At 42.6% G+C, this 21,298-nt stretch overlaps 1 protein-coding gene across 4 annotated transcripts in view; it reads left to right on the plus strand.

The window, feature by feature from the left end:
- Positions 1 to 2,146: 2,146 nt before the first annotated feature.
- Positions 2,147 to 21,298, plus strand: part of src (v-src avian sarcoma (Schmidt-Ruppin A-2) viral oncogene homolog) — a 47,588-nt gene continuing 28,436 nt past the window's right edge. For 2 of the 4 annotated variants that reach the window (XM_050066216.1, XM_050066215.1), the window contains exon 1: positions 2,148 to 2,554. The gene's annotated coding sequence lies outside the window, so the exon portion shown is untranslated. Of the gene's footprint in view, positions 2,555 to 21,298 lie in introns of all 4 variants that reach the window. The other 2 variants (XM_050066213.1, XM_050066217.1) reach the window with 2 other exon arrangements.

The raw sequence follows: 21,298 nt of genomic DNA on the forward strand, positions 1-21,298 counted from the left end.
GGGGCATGAGATATGCCCATTCAAAGTTTGACATTTCAATCGGTTGCTATAGCGCCCCCCTTTGGCCAATTGATGTAATATTGCTTCATTCACATCCTCCCATGACCCTCTACCACTGTGCCAAATTTCACATGGATTGACCAAGTCAGTGAGGAGAAAAACGTGAAACAGACACACAGACAGACAGAGTTTTCGTCATTATATTGTAAGATGTGATTGGTTGTCAAAGACAAAACCTTGTGTTTGCCTTTAAGCTGTGGACACCCAGTGGAAATGAGATGAACTGCTGACTGTGAAAGTGTTGTCATTGTTAGTGGGATCTCTCTGCTGATGGAAGGTTGAGACAGACACAAGTCATCACTGCTGCACTGTTTCATTTTTCCAGCTTTCTAAATATCTTAATGTGGTGATCGGCTTATTTCTGGTGTTACAGTGTTAGGTGGGAAACATGTGTGTGTGTGTCCCCAAAAAGACTGACCACACATATCATTCTTGCATGATCTAATCTGTAGCATCTTTTCATTTACTCAGTCATCCAGCGTTTGGAGAATATTTCTCTGACCTCTTTGTGTTTCTCCTCTGATTAAGAAACTCTTAAGCCTCTTAAAAGTCCTCCTCCTTGCTCTGAACAGTTTTTCACTTTCGGAGCTATTTTAAGGTCTAAGATGCTCTGTGAATAACTTTTATCTTTACAAATCTTAACTTTAAGGGGAAAAATGTCACAATTCTAAAAAAATGTTTTCAGACTTTTTTCACTAGGAGCAACTCTTAGCACTTGGAAGCTTTGGGAAGATACATGCATGTAGAGTAGTGGAACACAAAGTGACGTTCATCCTCTACAACATAACTCTTCAGGACTGACTAACATCTGCTGACCTCTGGTAAGATGCCAATTCTCAGATTTTAATTAGAGTTGTACCGATACAGTATCGGAAATGCCTGCATTTTAGGCAGTATCGGGTATCGGCGAGTACAGCCTATGACCAATCCAATACCACGTAATGCCTCACGTCATTACGCATACACACGCTACAGGCAAACGGAAACGGAGTGCCGTTTAAAAAACATTCTACTGTAGCCTTTAAAATGTCTTTTTTACCAGATTGTGTGGCTGCACTTTAACCTGTGTCTTGATCTGGGTCAACACTGGATAATAATGATTAAAAAAAAGTTTTATGGCATTCATTCTAATATTATGTATTTATTTCTTAATATTTTACATAGAGTTTTAGGAGTTGAGACATACAACGATTCATATCCCATCCATTTTTATTTTACGCGCTGATATCGGATCAGTACTCGGTATCGGCAAATACCTAAGGTTCAGGGATTGGAATCGGTATTGGGAAGGAAAAAGTGATATCGGTACATCTCTAGTTTTAATAAAATGTGAAAAATTAAAAACAAACAAGGAGATGACCTGGAAAAAGAGCTTGAACATTATCATAATCTGTAATATAATTTCAAATATACAATAATTATAGTTTCCCCCAGCTTTTTAAAAATAATCTAAATCTAGATCTTTCTAATTATATGATTTTTTTTTTGCAGTTTGTGGAACACTTTTTAACGAGTTGCTCATCGCCTTATTTCCCCATGTTTCTGAAGGACATTGCACAAAACAGCTCAGGGCTCAAAGGTTAATACTTGCGGAAGGTGTCTGAAAGCAGCACAAGAAAGTGATGTGGCTCCAGGTTTCAAAGGCACGCTGCTTCATTTGACCAGCAGGTGGCAGCATTGTGTCACAAAAGTACAAAGGGACTTATGATATATGATTTCTGATTTTGATATGGTAGAAAATGTTTCTTTGTAACCGTCACAGAGTCCAGTTAATTTTAATTAGTCTGCATGATGGCTACAGCAGACAGCTCACAATATAAGTCACACTATAAATACAAGAAACAAAGATTTTACTTTCATTTTAAAACAACATGTCTGATGTGAAGCTGATTTTCATGCACAAACAAAATCACAGGTTATAATATGAATGAGTCCACACACTGAGCCACGTTTGAACCTGCACCCTCAGGTGAGCAGGGACTTCCTTGGAACACCATTCACCTAAATCAGGACTCGACTGTGCCTGAAAGCATCCGACCAATCAGAGCCCGACAATCCGCAGGAGTCTCCGCCCCTGCCTGCCTCTAAAATCACCTCCCAGTGTTTTGGTCTTGATTTGGTGTTCCTGCACGGAAGCCGACTGTGTGGAAAACCTGCAGCTTCACATCTGTGATCGGGAATCCTGCTATTTCCACTTCATGTGACCGATTGATGCGTGACTGAAAGATGTTTTCTGAGCCTCGGAGTCATTCCCCGTCATGACCTCACCGGGCCGCCCCTCCAGTTGAATGGGATTCCTCATCGCCTTCCTGTCGCTCGTCTTGGCACCGACTGTCTCTGCTGCTGCTGCCGCCGCTGCTCCAAACACCCTGATTTTAGGATCTGTGAGCTTTTTGCTTCCTCTGATCAGTTCATTGATGGTTTGATGCGACACCAGCCTGTCTGATCGTCAGAAGAGCGACGACGCCAAATCTCTGGTAGCCTGCGCGTCAGGGTGAGTGGCCCCAAACTTGTTATTTCAGTGCGGGTGACTTGAGTAATGACAGGCAGGGCAGACAGGGGTTAATTAAAAATGAATGAGGGGTTTGATCTCAACTGTGCTGCAGAATACTGTTGTTTGCATGTTTCTTTTTTACTCCAATTCCACCTCCATGACCTAGATTATCACCAGTGACATTTGCAAACATGATTAATTTTGATCGGTAAATTAAAGTCACTGTAATTTCCTCACTTTCATTCACCAAAATCAGAGCAACAACAGCAGTCTGACAGTTACAGTGACTCATCAGAGCTTTTTTTGTAAAGACACAAGCTGCAGCCTTTGATTTAGGCCACATACTGTAGCCATACAGTCCCTGCTCTGCAGCAGCACTTTTGGGGAACATATAGGAGCGTAACCACACAGCACTCTTCTTCTCAGTTTTAAGAGAAATGGCTCCCTGGGTGGAAGCCTTCACAAGACAAAGTGAAAGCTGGCAGCTGTGGTGGCTCTGCAGTGAGAGTTTTTTTAACGGGCTACCTGCTGGACTTTTTATGTGTGAGTGAGAAGATGGGAGCAGATGAATGAGACATATTGTGTGTCTTGCCTTAAATTTGCTTGTTCACGTAGAACGCCACAGATTTTCTTTCTCCTCAGGATCCCACACACTTTAAAGACACGGCTGTCATATGCTTAGGATTAGTCTCTCCCACTCAACATGACTCAAAGGCCCAAGTATTGACTCCAATGTGGTGGCAACTAATAATAGAAAAGACTGTATAGACCTCAGAGTAATTGTACGGTCTGCTACTGTAAGCCGTGTCCTTGAACGTATAGATTGAGTCCATATTGTCTGTGTCTTTATTGTGACATTGGCCTGTATGCACTGTACACATAAGTCCTGACTGCTGATCCAGGATCAACGCACAGATCTGCCAACTTACTCTGTTGTCATCTATCTAGAAATGCAACCCTGATTTACTCTCAGACATTTGTGTGTCACGTTATGACACATTTGCTATAGTGACAGTTGACAACACTTTGTACAGCTCTTGTTCTCTTGGCACACACTCACACACACACACACACACACACACACACACACACACAGTTGTACCTGCTGTGCCACTATTGCAGTGTGTGTCGGAGCTTTTGAGCTGCCTAAAACCTAAATATTGTGTATAAACCCGCAGCTTGTTTGTACTGTAATCCTTTGTGAAATCTGAAACATCTCACCAGAGACCTGTTTCACTGTGGCATCAATTTATGAAAAAAAAAAAAAAAAACTTGAAATAAATTTGCCATTTGTAGGCATTTGATTATCAGTCATGCATTAGGCTAATCCTCCACAGATTTCGCTTGTGCTTATATATATATTTTAATATGTTCCTGAAGGAATTAGGATGTTTGGCAGCAGGCAGGCACAAACATATTACATCCCATGGATTCAATATCCTTAAATTGCGTATCAGGCCAATGACGTGCAAACTGATGCTGGGGATGAAGCCCTGTTGCGTATAAACACCCCAGGGCATGAATGCATGATTTTCACTTATGCTTGCTGTTTGTTTCTGTCACACATTCTGCTCAGTTCACACATCTAGCATGGCCACAAAGGCATACACAGTTCATGATAGTTATTCCACCTACCGTAAAGCCAAGACTCAAGGCCAAAACACCCGTTGCCTCTACCACTTAGTTTTTACCCCTTTATTTTGCACGGAGTTGGGTGTCGCCTTAATTGTTGGAATAGAGGGTTAGGACGAAGCGTAAGGGCTACACGGCCCTCCAAATTGAGTTTTTTTCAGAGGCACGCTCTAAACCGAGTGTTATAAGTAATCATCGGCAAGATAGCCACACACACAAGGCCACACAATGTTTTTTTTCTTTGTTAATTAAGATTGGAAAATTACGATGACCGTCAAATTGTGTGTCAACCAGTGTGTTATGATCCTTTTCTTTACAACATACAAAACAAAAAAATAAACGCCAATATTGTGTTGACGTCTCAATAGCTAATGAGCTAGCTAGCAAACATGACATTTTTATTGATGATTTGTGCATGACATTCCCACATTTTGACATTTTCCCATTCTATTTAGGCCCTCGGCAAAGCTGCTCAGCCTTGCAGCAAATTTTTGTTTCAAGTGGCCATTCACGGTATTGCAGCAAAAAAATCCCCTGTGGTCCAAAAAGCATTTTTCCCATAGTCCACCATTATACAAGAGAGGTCAAATGAGTTAGCATTCTAGGACTCCTGGTTTCCTCTCTCCGAATGGGTTATTCGAATGTTTTTTTTGGTAAGATGCCTGAAATAAGATCTGTTGTCAACACAAGCTGAAGAGACTTTGACATTTTGAGCTACAACAAATACATAAGTCAATACCCCATTCGTGAATCTTGAAACCTTTAGGTGTCTTTAAAAGGTGGTTGCTAACAAGTGGCTAAATGACATTGCAGAATATCATCTCGTGGACCATGGCTTTGCAGCCTCGCTGTAGAACGAATGTTAAGTCATGCGCCTATGGTGTATTTCGATTGCTAATAGCCTAATATCAGCTTTTCACTACTGGCTGTTGCATTTAGGCTTCAGAAATCATAACAGTGGTGTTCATTTGTGAAGATTATCTTGCCAAAGAAAACATTTGCCACAAAATGTATTTTCTGCAATAAAACAAAAGCTAATGGAAAAATCCCATTGCCTTTTAATTGAGGGAATCAGGACTACGCTAACTTCTGCGTCGGCCATCCTTGGAGCACTCCATGTTTGATCGAATGATGGTGTGAAACTCAAGTCGTACACAAATAATGAGCATCCATGGTTTTCTATCTCCAACAGATAAATGGCAAGTGTCATTAATACCATCACATGAATGCCATCAGTGACAATACAGATGATGTATCAGGGTCTTGAGGGGCAGTCCCATTTTATAGGGGAAAATTTCAACCACTTGATCTTGTAACTCTGCTCCAGCTCCATCAGAAATGGGACTGGGCCAATATGTTGCCAGTGTCACCAGGCTATTAGCATTTCTGCACTGGGCAATGCAGCCAACCAGTGCAAAGTGTTTCTCAAAGTGGTACGAGATGGTCCATTGTACTCTCTAACTGCCAGATTTCAGGCTCCACAGAGGGGACCTAATGCTCCTTGGAATCCCATGAATGCTCTCCAGTGAAAGCCATAGATGTTTATGTCAGCTCCAACGCGATTGGTGGAAAGTGGCTCTTGAGGCCGAAATTCCTGCTAATTGGCAACGTGGCTGTGGACTTGGCCCCCTTTGTTTCCCCTCATACTGGAGTGGTCTGTCTGTCAGGGGGATACACTGGGCCTGGCATCAATGAGCTGCTTGTTTCCGCAGCTATCCGGCCCTGGAGGATCGGCGGCTTTAAGACAAGTCGCTTCCACTTTCAAAATTGCCTTTGTGCACCTATTCAGGGAGATGGAAGGGAACCATTTAGTGGTGGTCTATAGAGAGACTGTTTCTCAAGCATCCCGGCCAAGCATTTTGATAGTGATGTGTGTATTTGCCTCCGCTCTGAAGTGAACTGAGCAGTTGCTTTAAACAGACTCCACTCTAGCTGGCGGTTTGCTGAGTTCATCATTTGATCTAGTGAGTGGCCCACTTTCCTTTAGGTCAGATGAGGATTAATTGGCATTGAGCACTGAGGACATATTGTAATTGTTGTGATACTGTAAAGAGGAACTAGCTTATTGGCCAGAGGAATATAACAAAAGGAGGGCTCCCAAACTGCACGACTGTACATGAGTCGGGGCTAGTAGTAGCAGCGCGCCTCGTCTTTGTTGAAACAACACATTATTCCCCTTTGGCTTCGGAGTACTTTACAAACAAAACACTTGTCTAATGCCAGCATCAACCCCTCTTCAGTTTGCCAGCGAAATGTGCGATAAACTCCAGAGGGAGAGAAAGAGGGAGTATACACGAAAGGGGGGCATGAGATTTGTGATGGCTTCCTGCTGACAAAAGCCTTTGAATTTTTCATGTGGCTGATACTAAACTTCTGTCGCTCTGGCCCAGATTTGGTGCTAATTAGTGCCCAGCCACTTTCAAGGGCGTACAGTTGAGCATGGGAATGCCAGTGCCACCTGTTCTCTTACTCTTCCTCCCATCCTGTCAGGCTTTATCATCTGTCTGTCTTTCTGTTTAAGCTTTATGTGTCAGTGGCCTACTTCTGTGTCAGTCATTGTTGTCTTCTTTACAGTGTACACTTTGTCGGCCATTAGGTTTCACTTCCACGTTAATTCTACTGTATTATATTACCGCCTGTATTAGTGGCCGCAGGAGTAAAGTAGATGCATGTTCAAACATGAAGCCACAAAGCCGCTCGGCTGTGCCCAGTAAAGGCAGTTGAATGATAAGGGTGCAGAACTGAAGCGCTCTGACATATCCCTCCGAGCTCTCTGTCAGAGGGGCCTGTGCTTGCTGGCCATTTGAATGAAGTATCTGATAGTGGTTTGATACAGAAAAACAGAGGAGGGCTTGTATCCTCCCAGGATCCCTCGCCACTTCCTGTCCCTCTGCTCTGGGAACAGGCCAGGGTGACACAGGCCACGCAGCTCCACTCAATCCACCCACTGTTGCCTCTGTGGAAAAGCGATCACTCTCACACCCTCATTCCCATCGCTCTGTGCACGTTTCTTGTGACAGGAAAAGCGTCTTTGGCATTTAGAGAGATGCCTCTATGCGCGGCTTTGTGTAGGCGCAGCTGTGCGAGCCTGGTCAGGATGATGAGATGCTGGGAAGAGCGCATGCTGCTCTCCCCCCTCTTTTATACACAAGGCTCTCCATCCTCTGAGAATCACTGCAGTGTGTATGTTGACATGGGAGTTTTTATACAGATCCAATGCTTGCAGAGATGATCAACCCCGTCAGACCCAGCCTCTGCCCCGGGTGGATCTTATAATCTGACCAAAACCTGATAACAAACATGTATTTGTATAGAATTTCTTGTTTAAAATACACATCTTTGCATGTGGGTTCACGATACAGTGGTGCAGGAATGAGTCCTAAAGCCTAAAATTGAGTTAGCATTTTTCACACTTCAGGTTCCCTTGTCGTAAATTCAATGGGTTTGTGTATTTGGTTTTTGGTTCGATGCTTGAAATAAGATCTGTGGTTAACACAAACGCAAGAGACTTTTGTTCTACGACAAAAAAACGTACTACATTGGTAAATACCCGTTTTGTGAGATTTGAAACTTCTGTATGTGTCGTGAGTTCATGAGAGCGTCATGACACTGAACATGGCTTTACAGCCTCGTGGTGGTGGTGACTATGACGTCATGCAACTGCGGTGTAGTTTGGTTACAGCCTATCGTTAGCTTTTTACTTCTGGTGCTTGGCAGGTTTGTAAGGGCCTTTTTTTCTTTCTCCTGTGATAGTAAGCCGAACATCTTTGGGTTTCAGACTGTTGGTTGGACAAAACAAGCAATGTGAAAGAACAAAAGTGTTTTGTTTAAGAAATTCTGAGGAGCATTTGCCACTATTTTCTGATGTTTTATTGAACAAACCACTGTATATAAACACGGACGGCATGACAGCTCTGCAAACGTGATGCCAAAATATCTTGATTGCCCCCTGGTGGCTGGCTGCAGTATAGGTTATAAACTCCACCCCCCATTAAGCTCTTACTTACAGTTTTCAGGTGATTTGCCAAGCTCGTTGTAGATTCTTGACATACCAGTTTCCTTTGGCATATTTGGCACTCGACTTTTTGGGGGTCATCTTCACAAGTTTTAAAACAATTTCAGATGCTTGGCTTTTTCGATACCTTGCTAACATAACTGTAAGCCAGTTACATCATGTGTGGTCAAAGTGTCCTAGCTTCAGTAGTGCTGGGCTGCTGGTGACTGACGTTAGATGTGAGCGAGTTTGAGTCACTAAAGTTTAAATTTCTTTGTCTGAGAATAACTAATAATATTTACTGTTGATGCATAATGAATTATGTTGGATTATTTTTTATTATTTATGGGCTATGTGGGATTTTTGGGGTAATGGTATAGAAAAACGGAGCATTTGATCATCGATTACTATGGCAAGGATTAACGTGTCAAAGCATTCAACTCAGCCCTGAATTTTTCTATTAAGTGTGGTTTTAATTACTTATTTGATGCTATAAAAGGGGGTGTGGTGTCATGATTGATCGCTGTGTGTGTGTGTAAATCTATGTGCTTGCAATCAATGGCGTTGCTTGGCATTGGGTAGGACGGGTGTATGCGCAAGACCTCAATACCGTGACTCCACTTCCTGATTGCTACTGGGCAGACTCTGGCTCCAAATGGCATCACTAGCGCAAGATGGAAGCCCCTGCTTTCAGGACATTTGGCTTCATTTTTGCACAGTGGGAGAAAGTAGAGACATATCATCCATCTTTATATTATATATATGAAACAAACTGTCTATAAAAAAAATTATTAGAATAATCCATAATGAAAATATCCAATCAGTTGCAGCCTCACCTGCTTTTATGGTCTTGCATCAATATTAAAGGTGCAATATTTTTACTCTCTGGTATCACAGAATGACCATCGTGTGTCCGTGGGAGGTTGCTAAACAATACCAATGACTCAGTGATTGCTTTGCCAAGTGTTGTGATTTCTCACTTTCAAATTTAGTTTTACAGCTCATTGGTGTTTTTAAAATACATTCACTTTTCTACTACTTTAATTTTAGGTATTAATCAATGAGAACATTAGCGCAACAAGCAAACACAAACATTTTTTTTATTGAAATGTAAATTCACATGAAAAGCTGTTTTGTTATCATTATTATGTATCGCCTCTTTGTTGTACCTTTTGTTTCTGAACTCAGCTGTATTAAATGTGACAGGTACAGAATCTGTTTCCTCTCGGCTCTGACCTCCACCCTCACCTCTGATGTGAGTCTGGATCAGATACAGACCAGGGCCGTCTTCCTCTTTGTCAGCAGGGCCAGTTGAGTGAACCCACCCCTCCATATCCTACAGACAGCTCCAGCCCCACCACCAACTTCCCGCTCTGCGCTGATTGCCTCGCAGTCAGCGTCTCGTTCGCCGCCTCACCGCCCCGCTGAGTCGTATTTGAATATTGAAATCAGTGCCTTGTGAACAAAGGGGTGGTTTAAAAGCGATGGAGGAAATCACTCCAGTGTTGGGAGGTCTCGCCCTCCAATCTGTTATGGAAATGTCCTGAGCTGGGAGCAGTTATGTTTTGATGATGAAGCGTGACATGGGCACATTTTAAAATTTTAATGGCTGGTGGGTGTTCTGATTTTTTTTCTGCAGCTCGTATTTGTCTATCTCCAAGGAAGCAGGGCTGGGATCTTTGTGTCTTGTTTTTAGTTTCAATACAGCCAAAGCAGCCATAGAAGTGTTGATACAGCATGCTTTATTTATACTCCTGCATCTGCACATAAGCACAGAGGTTGTGCTGTTCTTTCGATCTTAAAATGTTTTGCAGGATTTGTACGAACTGTTCCTCCCCCGCTCGAATATTCAGTTTTGTCAGTCTTTGTCACAGAATATATACATTTAGATAATAATAATAGAGATGCTCCTGGAGACGCAGACTCAGCTGATGATCCATCCTCAGCATGCATTTAATTTTGTGTTAACAATAAGCACAATCTGGTCCAGAGCTTTTTTCAGGGTACAATGAACAACCACAGTGTGCTGCGACCTTGACTCGCATTCTTGTTCTTACAACGTGGCTGCTACTTTCCCTGACAGACGGTGAAGGGAATGCGTTGGGGTGGGTGGCATGTTGTGGCTCGGGGGCAGCCCGGGCATCTGACAGTGTCTCTACCTGCTTTCCTGTACATTCCTGCTTTGGGCTGTTCGAGCAGGAGAGGAGTTGCGACTCGCCTTTTTCCCTCCGCTCTGCATTCCTCAACCATGACTTGGCTCAGTCGCACTGCTGCAACGAACCTGGGCATGTGACAATGCGTACACATGCACACCTGGCTCACTTTCTCATATTAGAACTAGTTTACAGTTATATCGCGATGTATATATACTGTGATCCAGCCTGTTGTTTGATTATCAGAACTACTCTTCTATGTATTATATATATATAGATATATATATTCCCTCTGGGTTGGGCCTTAGATTTCTGGGCTGCAGGGATTTCTCTCGCTGCCTGGCTGTGCAGACGAGAAGTTAAATGGTGAAAGCCCTGGGTTACTGAAGCATGAGGCACTTGGAAGTCTCTGCGGACTTGAGCAGATCAAATGCTGCCTCTTTGAAATGTGATGAGAGGGGGGTGAATTTGAGGGTTTGCTATCACGGAGCTTGAGCTGGCAACATACTGAAGCATTAAAACATAGGCCTGTGTGATAACGCACAATAGCTGAAGAGCATTTTGATGCTGCATCTCTAGTATCTTTGTCATGTACCAGCTGAAGAGCTTCTGTTGTCTCTAAATGTTTCTCCACCTCTTTGAGTTGACTACCAGTTCACTGATATCTAGGAAGTAGAAAAAGGATGTTTTTCCTCCTCATGAGACACGTGGCTGACACTTCAGAGGAATTGAAATCCTTTATTTCCACCTTTTTCCTTTTGGAAATCTCCTGAAAGGATTGGAGAAATTATGGGGGAGAGAGTGCAGGAGAAGGGGGGGAGACAGTGTGAGGGAGGAAGACTGCAGGGGGGGTAGTCAAAGCCCTTGAGGATTATCTTTTTCTTCTCCTCCATCTCGCTCCCTCTCTTTCTTCCCCGCTTCTTGTTTGAACACATGACCGCAGCTCATCAGCCGCAGTTCACTTAATGACCATATTTAGATGAGAGCGGAGCCGGGGTGCAGAGAGAAAAGGACACGAGGCGGATGTCTGAGTGAAGCCCAGGAACAACACAACCTGGATGTTTGTCTGAAGCATAGACACATTAAAATAATGGAGGCAGCCACAGAAACGTTACCCTTTATTTGTGAACTACGGCTTTAGAGCCTCAAGTTTGGCATTTTGGCTGTCGCCATCTTGAATATTTGGACTGACCATGTTCAAACAAAAGGGTTGAGATAGCCCTATTGCTGGCTGCTAGCTTAGTTTGCACAGTGCATTTACAACTGTAGCCTTTTTTACAGAGAAAGATCATTTTTACACAGAGCCAAACAACAGCAGCATCATGCCGCCCCAGTGTGTGATTTTAGACAGCATGCCAGCATTCTGGAAGCAAAAAAACACATGAAGGGCGTGACATGTAACACAACAGGTCAGCTTCTAGTATGACATATAACATGCGTATCGGCAGCAATAACAATCGTTTACTGTCCTTGTTAAATGGTAACTGATCTTGCTCCCTGCTCGGAGGGTAAAGAGCTCTTGGACCTCATTGTCTCGCCAATTTGCAGACATTTTTTGCTTCTGTTCTTCTTTTTGAGTTAGCTGCTAACTGCTATTAAATGCTTTTTAAAATTTTCCAGTGATGGGTCATTGAGATGAACAAGTACTCCATTGTCTGTATTTGTGTCTGTATCTGTACTCGGAATGGGCGAAGTTCATGCGTGGGTTGAGCCTAGTTAGAAGGTCTTATTTTAAGCCTAAAATTTACATGGATTGATCAGAAGTTGTATTTAAAGAACAGCCTCAGAGTTGAGCTTCAGATCATTTTTTATCAGAAGAGTAACAGATTAAACATACCCAAATGAGGATTTTCCAATTACGAGTACAGATAATGGCACATTTAACTCGTATGATACTCGTGCTCGTAACAAGTACATTATTTGTACCAGATACTCGTTTCATCTGAGTATTCAGCTCAACCTTAATGGGTCACACACATAATACACATCAAAACGTCACACACATCCTGTCCATGGTTCCTTCCTGCTGGCTTACCCTTTTACATCGATGTCGATTCTGTGTTGTTACGACCTCCGCTGCTGCTATAAAGGCGATACAACTTTGCCCCCCCCCCCCCATCCCACAATATGAGAAATAACACTGCAACATTCACACCTTAAACAGGCAGTGTAAAAAGAGCTTATGGTTATCTTTGATAAAACTAATGCTAATGCTAATTGCTAGCGAAAAACAGGCTTTAAACCAAACAAACAAAATGTACTTAACAGAGAAACTGAACATCTGACTCCGTAGAAGGTCTTTTAGTACAAACAAGCGCTGAACAAGACATTTTTTAGGCAACTAAAATGTTACCATCAACTTTCATGAACTGAAAACACATTGAGATAGCAACATGTAGGCCTATGTTATGTTACCTTATCAACACTGTTGTGTGGTAGTGACATGTCAACGGACGGCACTTACCTATCACTCAAAGCGGCCACACCCTTAATTATGCATATAAATAAATAAGCATTTACAGCTATGGTTAATTGTGATAATGCTTTTGCTAATTTTTGCTAGCAACAGGCTAAAAAACAAAAGAACTGACTTAAAAGACTAAACATCTGACTCCTTTAAAGCATCTTTTTAGTACAACCAAACACTGGACAAGACTTTTAGGCAACAGTAATGTTACCTTTAAGTTTCATGAACTAAAAATGGGGTTACGTCATGGTTACATTACCCAACCACCAAACGCTTATCAAGATGTTTTTGGGCAACAAAAACTTTTACGATGAACTTTTGTGAACTGAAAACACACTGAAATGTATGTTACGATACCAACGGACAGATTTACCTATCACTCAAAGCGGCCATGCCCTTAATTATGCATATAAATAAATAAGCATTTACAGCTATGGTTAATTGTGAGAATGCTAATGCTAATTCTTGCCAGCAATTTTCAGGTACTGACTGGAAAATAGAACATCTGACTCCTTAGAAGGTCTTTTAGAACAACCAAATGCTGAAAAGGACTTATTGTTTATTTCAATTAACTTTCATGAACTAAAAACACTGAAATAGTGACAGGCAGCTACAGCTACATCTTCACCCATACCCTGGGGTTAAACCATGGTATAAACACTGACGCTGTGGTAGTGACTTGTCAACGGACGGTAACCACCCATCACTGAAAGCGGCCATGCCCTTAATTATACATTTATAATATTTTAACAGTTCAGTTATATAAAAAATTCACCCCCACACACAGCTGTCATGAATGGGGAATAAATAGGGAACAATCCCGTTTGTTATACCAGGCTGTAAACATGTCTATTTCTGCTGTAAAGTTGGGCATTTTAATATGGGAGTCAATGGGTATTGACTGACTCTAGGAGCCATTAGATTAACAGAAGTTTTTAGTACTTTCACGTTGTCTTCATTTTTCAGCCCTAGAGGTTGCCACTCGGTCAGAAGCAGTAGAGCGGAAATCACCAATACAGTAGTAAAGTATTCTGTCTTTTCTTGGTATTAAGTGTGCCACAGAGGAACAATACACAGCTTCTTACTCCGTCAGCACAATACAGTGAACACCCTGGGGTCCCTGCACGACAGTCACGGTATTGTGCATGCCACGGATGCCTCAGATTTCATAGTTTTTCAGGAAGAGGGAGAGCTGCTGCTGCTGCTGGATGCTTGTCTGTATTCATCACAAGCGATCAGGGAACAGCTGAGAGACCTTGGGCAACAAAACAGGGGCATGTGTGTTAACATGAGGTTGGTTAATGTTCCATTTGACATTATGCTTTCCCTTCCTTATAAACACGAGACTGTTAAATGTTTAATTGTGCAATGGTAACTATTGGTTAATGTGCTGGAATTTATTTGCTGTTTTGCAACAAACCTGATGAGCTAAGCGGAGGAAATTACAGTAATGTCCTCCGTCTGTCTCGACTAAGCCGTGCCTGTCACACCCAGTCTAGGAAGGTTAGTCGAAGGTCTCAGGAAAATCAGGGGACGACTTTTTGTGCAAGTAAGTAGGAACTGTTTTGTGATTCGAAGGTAACAGTGACAAGGACATCAAGAATCTCAGAGGTGGGGGTTTCAAAGCAGGAAACATTTGACAGGGAAATGTGTGAAATGACTGTGGGATGAGGACACAGACAAACACTGTGTGTGTAAACTCATACACTCTCAGGTGCAACCAGACTCCTACTCTGTACTGTATTACTTGGTCCAGATATGTGTCATATGACTGGACTGGTCTGTTCGTCACTGAGGCGGGGAAAATGTTGTATGACATGTCTAGATGTGTCCCACCGTGACGTGGCTTCTTCTCCATATTTAATCACAGTGCTGCCTGTGGAACTGAGAAGTGTTCGGCTCAAGTGGTGCTGTGTGGGATTTGACATAATGTTGGGGATGGGGTGGGTGTAGCTGGATCCAGATGAGCTGAAGGAGAGGACGGAAAGAAGGAGGATATCACTGGAGATGAATTATAATCAGAGGGAAAAGGTCTCGGTAGAGTCCACGTCTCTTCCTGTTCTGAGAAAAGGAGTAGCTGTAGAAGGAGCAGAGGCACTTTGAGAAATGCTTATCCACTCTCTTGTTGAGAGTTTAATGAGAACATCAATGACACTTTCACATCTGTCCATTAATTATGAGGCTAAATCCAGCAGCCTGTTAGCCTAGCTTAGCATAGAGACAGGAAATGGGGCAAACAGCTAATCTGGCTTGGTCCTAAGGTAGCAAAATTCATCTACCAGCACCTCTAAAGCTCACTAATTAACATTCATAGCAGATTAGCTGTTTTTACCTATTTCCAGTCTTTATGCTAATGTAAGCTAACTGTCTGCTGTCTCTAGATTCATATTTCAACACGTTCTCACTAGGGTTTGGCATGAGCACTCGAGTACTTGATTTGGACACCACCATTTCGCTGCCCAATCTCCCACACATGAACATGACTTTTCAAATGTTATAACTATTTAAAATGTTTCAAATCTTCATTGTTGAGCTGCATGAAGCGTATTGCCTCACTCAGCGCCTCTTAACCCCACTGTTGCTCTCGCTTATCATGAGACTACTGCTGCAGGAGTGTGAGCTCTGTGCCAGGGACAGTCTACCCGCAAACTCACAGAGTGACAGGGCTAACTGTTAGCCTTAGGCGCTAACATTTCCTAACACAGTGGTTCCCAACTGGTCCAGCCACAGGGTCCAGATTTCTCCTGAATGTAGGGCTGTACCCAAATATTCGGATATTCGAACATTCGTTTCTATGGGTAGGTATTCGTTATGAAAATTTGGTATTCGCTATTCGTTTTTCGTATACTTTTTTAATTTTTTTAACATATTTTTTTGGTGCTAAATGTAGTCTTTTTGTTGTTGGTAAATGTAGGTTATCAATAAAAATCAAAACTTTTAAATTGCATTGTTAAAAATGTGAAAATATAGTATCCTACCAACCAACTGAGCTTGTGCGCACGGCACGCTTGAGCGCATCCGTCTGAGGCTGTGGATCAATGCCAAGTTTTACCAATTTATCACTATTGCCTCTAACTTGTAGCTGTTTTTTCGTAATCTTTTGAATTTAATATGAATTATGGAACCGTTTTTGTCAACGTTTGTTTCCCCTGTTTTGTACAATAAATTATTGTTTAAAGTTTCAACAAGTTTCTTTTGGAGTGCGTGACACAAGTGTGTTTTGAAAACGACTGCGGACTGTCACCTGCTCAACGCATCAGTACCTTCGGATGCCATGACAGTAATAGCCAATAATGTCAAAATATCATTTACAGACCGATTTAACAGACGATCACTGCTGCCCGACCCGCAGGTCCATTTGCGGGTCCCGCGGGTTACGGGTCGACCCGCGCATCACTACTCAGCTCAGTCTATAAGGCTGTACACAACAGTAAGGCTATAGACATTATATTCTATTCAGGCCAGCAGAACCAGCAGCACATCGGCTCTACAGTGCACGGCACTGCTGATTAACCATTTTATTGCAGCACAGAGTGTCTGCCAGCAACCAATTACTTGCAGAGGCTTCCTACAACTTGTTTCAGTGGTTCCGATTTAATCAGAAGACAAATTAAACAGCATCATTAGCCAATGTGAAAATCAAAAGAAAGCATAGAATAATGTACTGAAGGAGACTGTTGTGCCATCACATTTTTTTGTGGTTTGAGAGCAAAGATCCGGTCTCCGCTGTGCAAAACTCCGCAATACAATTAGGTCCGAAAAAACCCCGGAGTCCAGAGCAGCTCCAGAGACGGTTCTTGACTACTCCATCTAACCTATGTAATGGCAGCAACAGAAAGTTTGCTGATTTTTCTTATGTTAACTTTGAAGTTTTGGTTTAATAGGCTAATTTAAGCCTGGTAGTTCAATAAATGAATTTCAACTTGCAGTTATTTTCCGTTGTTGGCTAATTTAAAGTCCTAGTCTTTCATTAAGTTCTTTTTTTTTTTTTTAAGAGTACTCAAGTACTCCTTAATAACTTAATGCGAGTACTGATATTTGGAAATTACTTAAAATGCTCATCCCTACTTCTCACTCCCAACTTGTCAATAAGGCAGTTTAGTTAGAGGCCCTATGCTTTAAACTGTTACGCTGAAGATACCCCTGTAGCATCAGTTTTAGATGATCAGGGACAGCATTATCAATATAATGTTTTCATGTCTTTTCAAAATAAACTTCTGTGTTCACTAGAAACATAGGTTTCATCACCAAAACTTCTTTAGGTTTCAGCAACAAAAATTACTTTTTAGAAAAGGTTTAGAAAAAAGATCACAGTTTTGGTAAAAGTTACTAGGTTTGTTGTGAAACCTAGTAAGTCAGTGTAACATGGCACATATGTCACATGACGTTAACTACTAAAAAAAAACACTTTCCACACAAGGCACAAACAGCGGTCTTCTGGGTGAAAGTCCTGTGTTTGTTTGAACCATCCACCAGCACTCCCTCCCACTCTTCTTGGATTTTCTCACTCTTTACAGTACTTGGAATTAGTTCAAAGTCTGCTCTGTCTCATACAGACGCTAAAGGGTGCCTTGTGCATCGAACTCAAACGCCAATGGCCACTGACCAAGCTGCCGTATTCGATGACCTGGAAATGAGAAAAGGTTGCATATTTTGCGAACAGACATCAAAGTGGCAGCAATCTTCCCATCTGACCTCAAGAAGGCAGACGACCACATTTCCCAAAAGGCCGAACTCTTACTTTAACAGACATGTTTCAGTAGGTCGCTCCCTTTACTGCTGCTGCTCCCTGCATCGCAAAAGCCAAGACATCACCTCATCTAAACTGGCCCAGATATTTTTCTTCCTGAGCCTCAATCCCAAAATAATTTCATGTATGTCATACTCAGATTAGGAGCAGGGGATAACAGAAAATCCATGAACCTACTGTGGGTGCCAGCAGTGTTTGTTGTTTGGAAGTGGACAAAAAAATTCCTCTGTAAGCACAGGGTTTAAGATAGAGCGGCCAGCTGCTCAGCTCTGCGAGTCCAGAGATGTCATATGATTTTAGAGGTCGGGGTTAGCTGTGGCGTTTGGCAAACAAAAGGTGATCGTAACACACTGAAGGTCGCTTTTTTAGCACAAATACCAGTGGTGAGAAATACACACACACAATCACACAGTGAAAGGGATAAGGGCTCACAGCCTCTGATCCTATTATAGAAGCCAAAGCACTGCAAGCTCCTGAGAGGCTGGGAAAAATGGGTAAACATGATGTTTTTATGGGAATCTTCCTGTGGGAGACCCGAAAATATCACAATGGAAAGAATTTCTTCAGGTGATCTCACCTTCTCTCCGTCTTTCTCTGTTGTCACTTTCTCTCTCTGTCTACCCTCCTCCCCTCCTCTCTGTTTCTCTCCCAAACGCTTTCAGGAACTGACAGACATCCCACATAATTTAGAGAGACGCAGCCTCCGCTAATCTCGTCTTTTTCTTCATCAGATAGGCATGCAGTGTTCTGGCCCAGAAAGTCTGTGTGCAACTATCCTACATCTGTGCAGTTTGTTGGTTTGTGGAATGCTTGGAATCGCCTCCATGGCAACGGGCTGTGTGTGTGTGTGGAGTGGTAAATATTGACTTCACCACCTCCCCATCCCTGTGTCTGTCCGTGACAGGAGCACGAGGAGAGGGGGGGTCGGTACACACACTTTATCCAGGAATCAGCAAAGTCCTGCCATCGGGGGCGTGTGTTTACCTTCAGACCTCCAAACATGGAGGAGCTCTCTGGCGCTGAGTGGTTTGATTCAGTGTGTACTCACAATGCAGAGGAGCTGTAATGCGACAAGCTTTATGACATACTCTCTGCTGTGTTACTTCATCCTAGCTGTTTGTAATGATTGACTTAATGGGGAAGCAAATGGGAAGTGTGGAAGGAGTCAGTCGCTGAAACCTGTGCGGGGGTAGCACCGGTGTGCAAACACATCCAAGCAGCTATTTCCTCTATTCATATTTGTTGAAGGAGAAGAGAAACAAGATGACATTCAGCTAAAACCGATGTTTGCTCAGAAGCAGGAACCAGCCCACCTGTCACCAAACTGTGTGACTGGCTCGTAACTGTTCTAGGTGGAGATTTTTTTTCCCACAGTAGATGGATTTGTTGAGACAGGATAAGAGAAGTGTTTTGAGGCCTAACAGCAGCAGCAGTAGTAGTTTGACCAGTCGATCCTGTCTTGTCAGTACAGCGCCTGAGTTGTTTGCAGGCCCCAGATGGAATGTCATCACAGCGTTTGACGAATACGATTAGGGAATAGATGTTGATAATCTGGACGGAACAAGCAGGGCTGGATTATGCTACGATTGGTGGCTGGTGACGCAGGAGCCAAAGCCTCCCCACTTTTCCCCCCTCCGTAGTAATTACATTGAGATGAAGGAATACATCCGCCAGGCTGACATCAGGATCAGTCGCTCACACAGGCACGGACTGTGTACATTCCCTGCAGACACATACACACTTCCTCTCCCCTGAACTACATCTACCCTCTTCACTCCAAAGAGACGAATGCTTAAAAAAATAAGGAAATCTGGACTGATTTTCTTCCCCCACTGTTAAATGGAAAACCCCTTCAGAATGAGGTTGTAATCGGTCAAGTGTGACGGGTTTTTTTTTTGTTGCACTTCTGTGATTTTGAGTACGTACTGTCCGTCCCTTCACTTTGTTCATGCTCCCAAGCACACGTGAACAGAGCACACACACACACACACACACACACACACACACACACACACCATTTTAAACGTTTGAAGTCTGCTTATGCAAATGCAGTAAAAACAAGATGATATCTCCCTATAGTCTGGCACTGTTGTTCTCTCAGCTCGCTAAAGAGGACTTGCAGAGGAGGCCTATGGAGACTACATGTTAATGTGCCTCTCTTGCGCTGTGTGGCACATGTCGTGCACAATGGCCACATTCAGGATCATATGTAGCTTTTTCTGATCCAGAACTGACTTCTTCTTTTTAAGTGGTCAAGCTCGGGTCATCACTGTCTGAGCCTGGAATGTAATCACCATCGCTGCTGTTTGTACACGACTTATAAACAGACACAAACCCAGTAAGTAGCATGGCGGTGTTAGCATCAGATCAGTAAGACGTTAAGCAGCTAGACCTTGAGTTTGTCTCTTATTCCGCATAATTAAATGATGGTCTTCTTTGCTTAATCTAATTCCCATTACTTGGCCCCCCGATACAATAGCGGCCCCCCTCCCCACCGGCTGACATTACTGTCTTAAAGAGGCTGTAGCACCCTCATTTATTTATTTTTTTTAGATAACACAAAGGTAGAAGTACCTTGTGAAACTAAACAATGCAAAGAATCCAATGGTACCAGCCACAGACTGTATATAAAGATGGACAATGTATCTCCGCTTCCTCTCACTGTACAAAAATGAAGCCAAAATATCACGGATACAACCGCTGCCATCTTGTGCTGGTGATGTAATTTGGAGCCAGAGTGTAAGCAGTAGCGGTCTCCGCAGTATTGAGTTCCCACTTATTCACTCATTTGACCAATCACAAGCATTCTGATTGGCACACACAGCTGTCAATCATGACATAAAACCCCTTTTTTGGCATCAAATAACTAATTAAAACCAATCAGAAAAGTGAACACTTAAATGTACAGCATTGTGATAAGAACTCTTTAAAATGACAGAAACCATCTTTGGGAAAAATTCCTTTAAGGTGTCCTTTGAGTTTTTAGTTTGGCCCATGTCCCATCCGCCAATATGTAAGGGACTGGGGTTTACTGCAGCCAGCCACCAGGGGGCGATCGAGATGTTTTGGCTTCACTTTTAGGTAGCTGTCATGTCATCCATCTTTATTATACAGTCCTTGGTATCAACCAGTGTAGCAACCAATGGATGCCGCTTCCCGACAAACATAGCTTGTCAGGAAGCGGGCTACATAACGCTCCAAAGTAAGGATAAATTTTGGCGAGCGAACAACTGGCATACCCATTTTCAAAGGGGTCCTTTGACCTCTCACCTCATGATATCTGAATGCTAATGGGTTCTATGGGTACCCACGAGTCTTCCCTAAACTTAAACAATCGATGTGCACATCAAATCAAAGCTGTATCTTTTTTAACCCTATGGGCCCGAACGACGCATAGTGCGTCCAAATTCACACCTGTTCTTCTCTATTGATTTTCTCCGCGACCGTGCGTCACAGCGAAAAAGAATGATAAAGTTACACTAAAATTATGTATAACAAAGCTTTCATACAGCTCTGCACACACATTACTCTTGGATGGATTACTCGCAAATGCAGGGACGCACAGAAATGCCACGCATATCACATGAAAGTGCAGGAGCAGAGCTTTCCAGTGATACCACACACATCATTGTACTGCCATCCCATCACGCTATAAATACAGATTGATTGTCTACAAAATAAAAACCTGACGAATTTCTTTACAATCCATTATACAGATCTTGTTATCAGTCACTTCATATAGTGAGGA

This window comes from Epinephelus moara, chromosome 16 (assembly GCF_006386435.1).
Source record: "Epinephelus moara isolate mb chromosome 16, YSFRI_EMoa_1.0, whole genome shotgun sequence".
NCBI lineage: Eukaryota > Metazoa > Chordata > Actinopteri > Perciformes > Serranidae > Epinephelus > Epinephelus moara.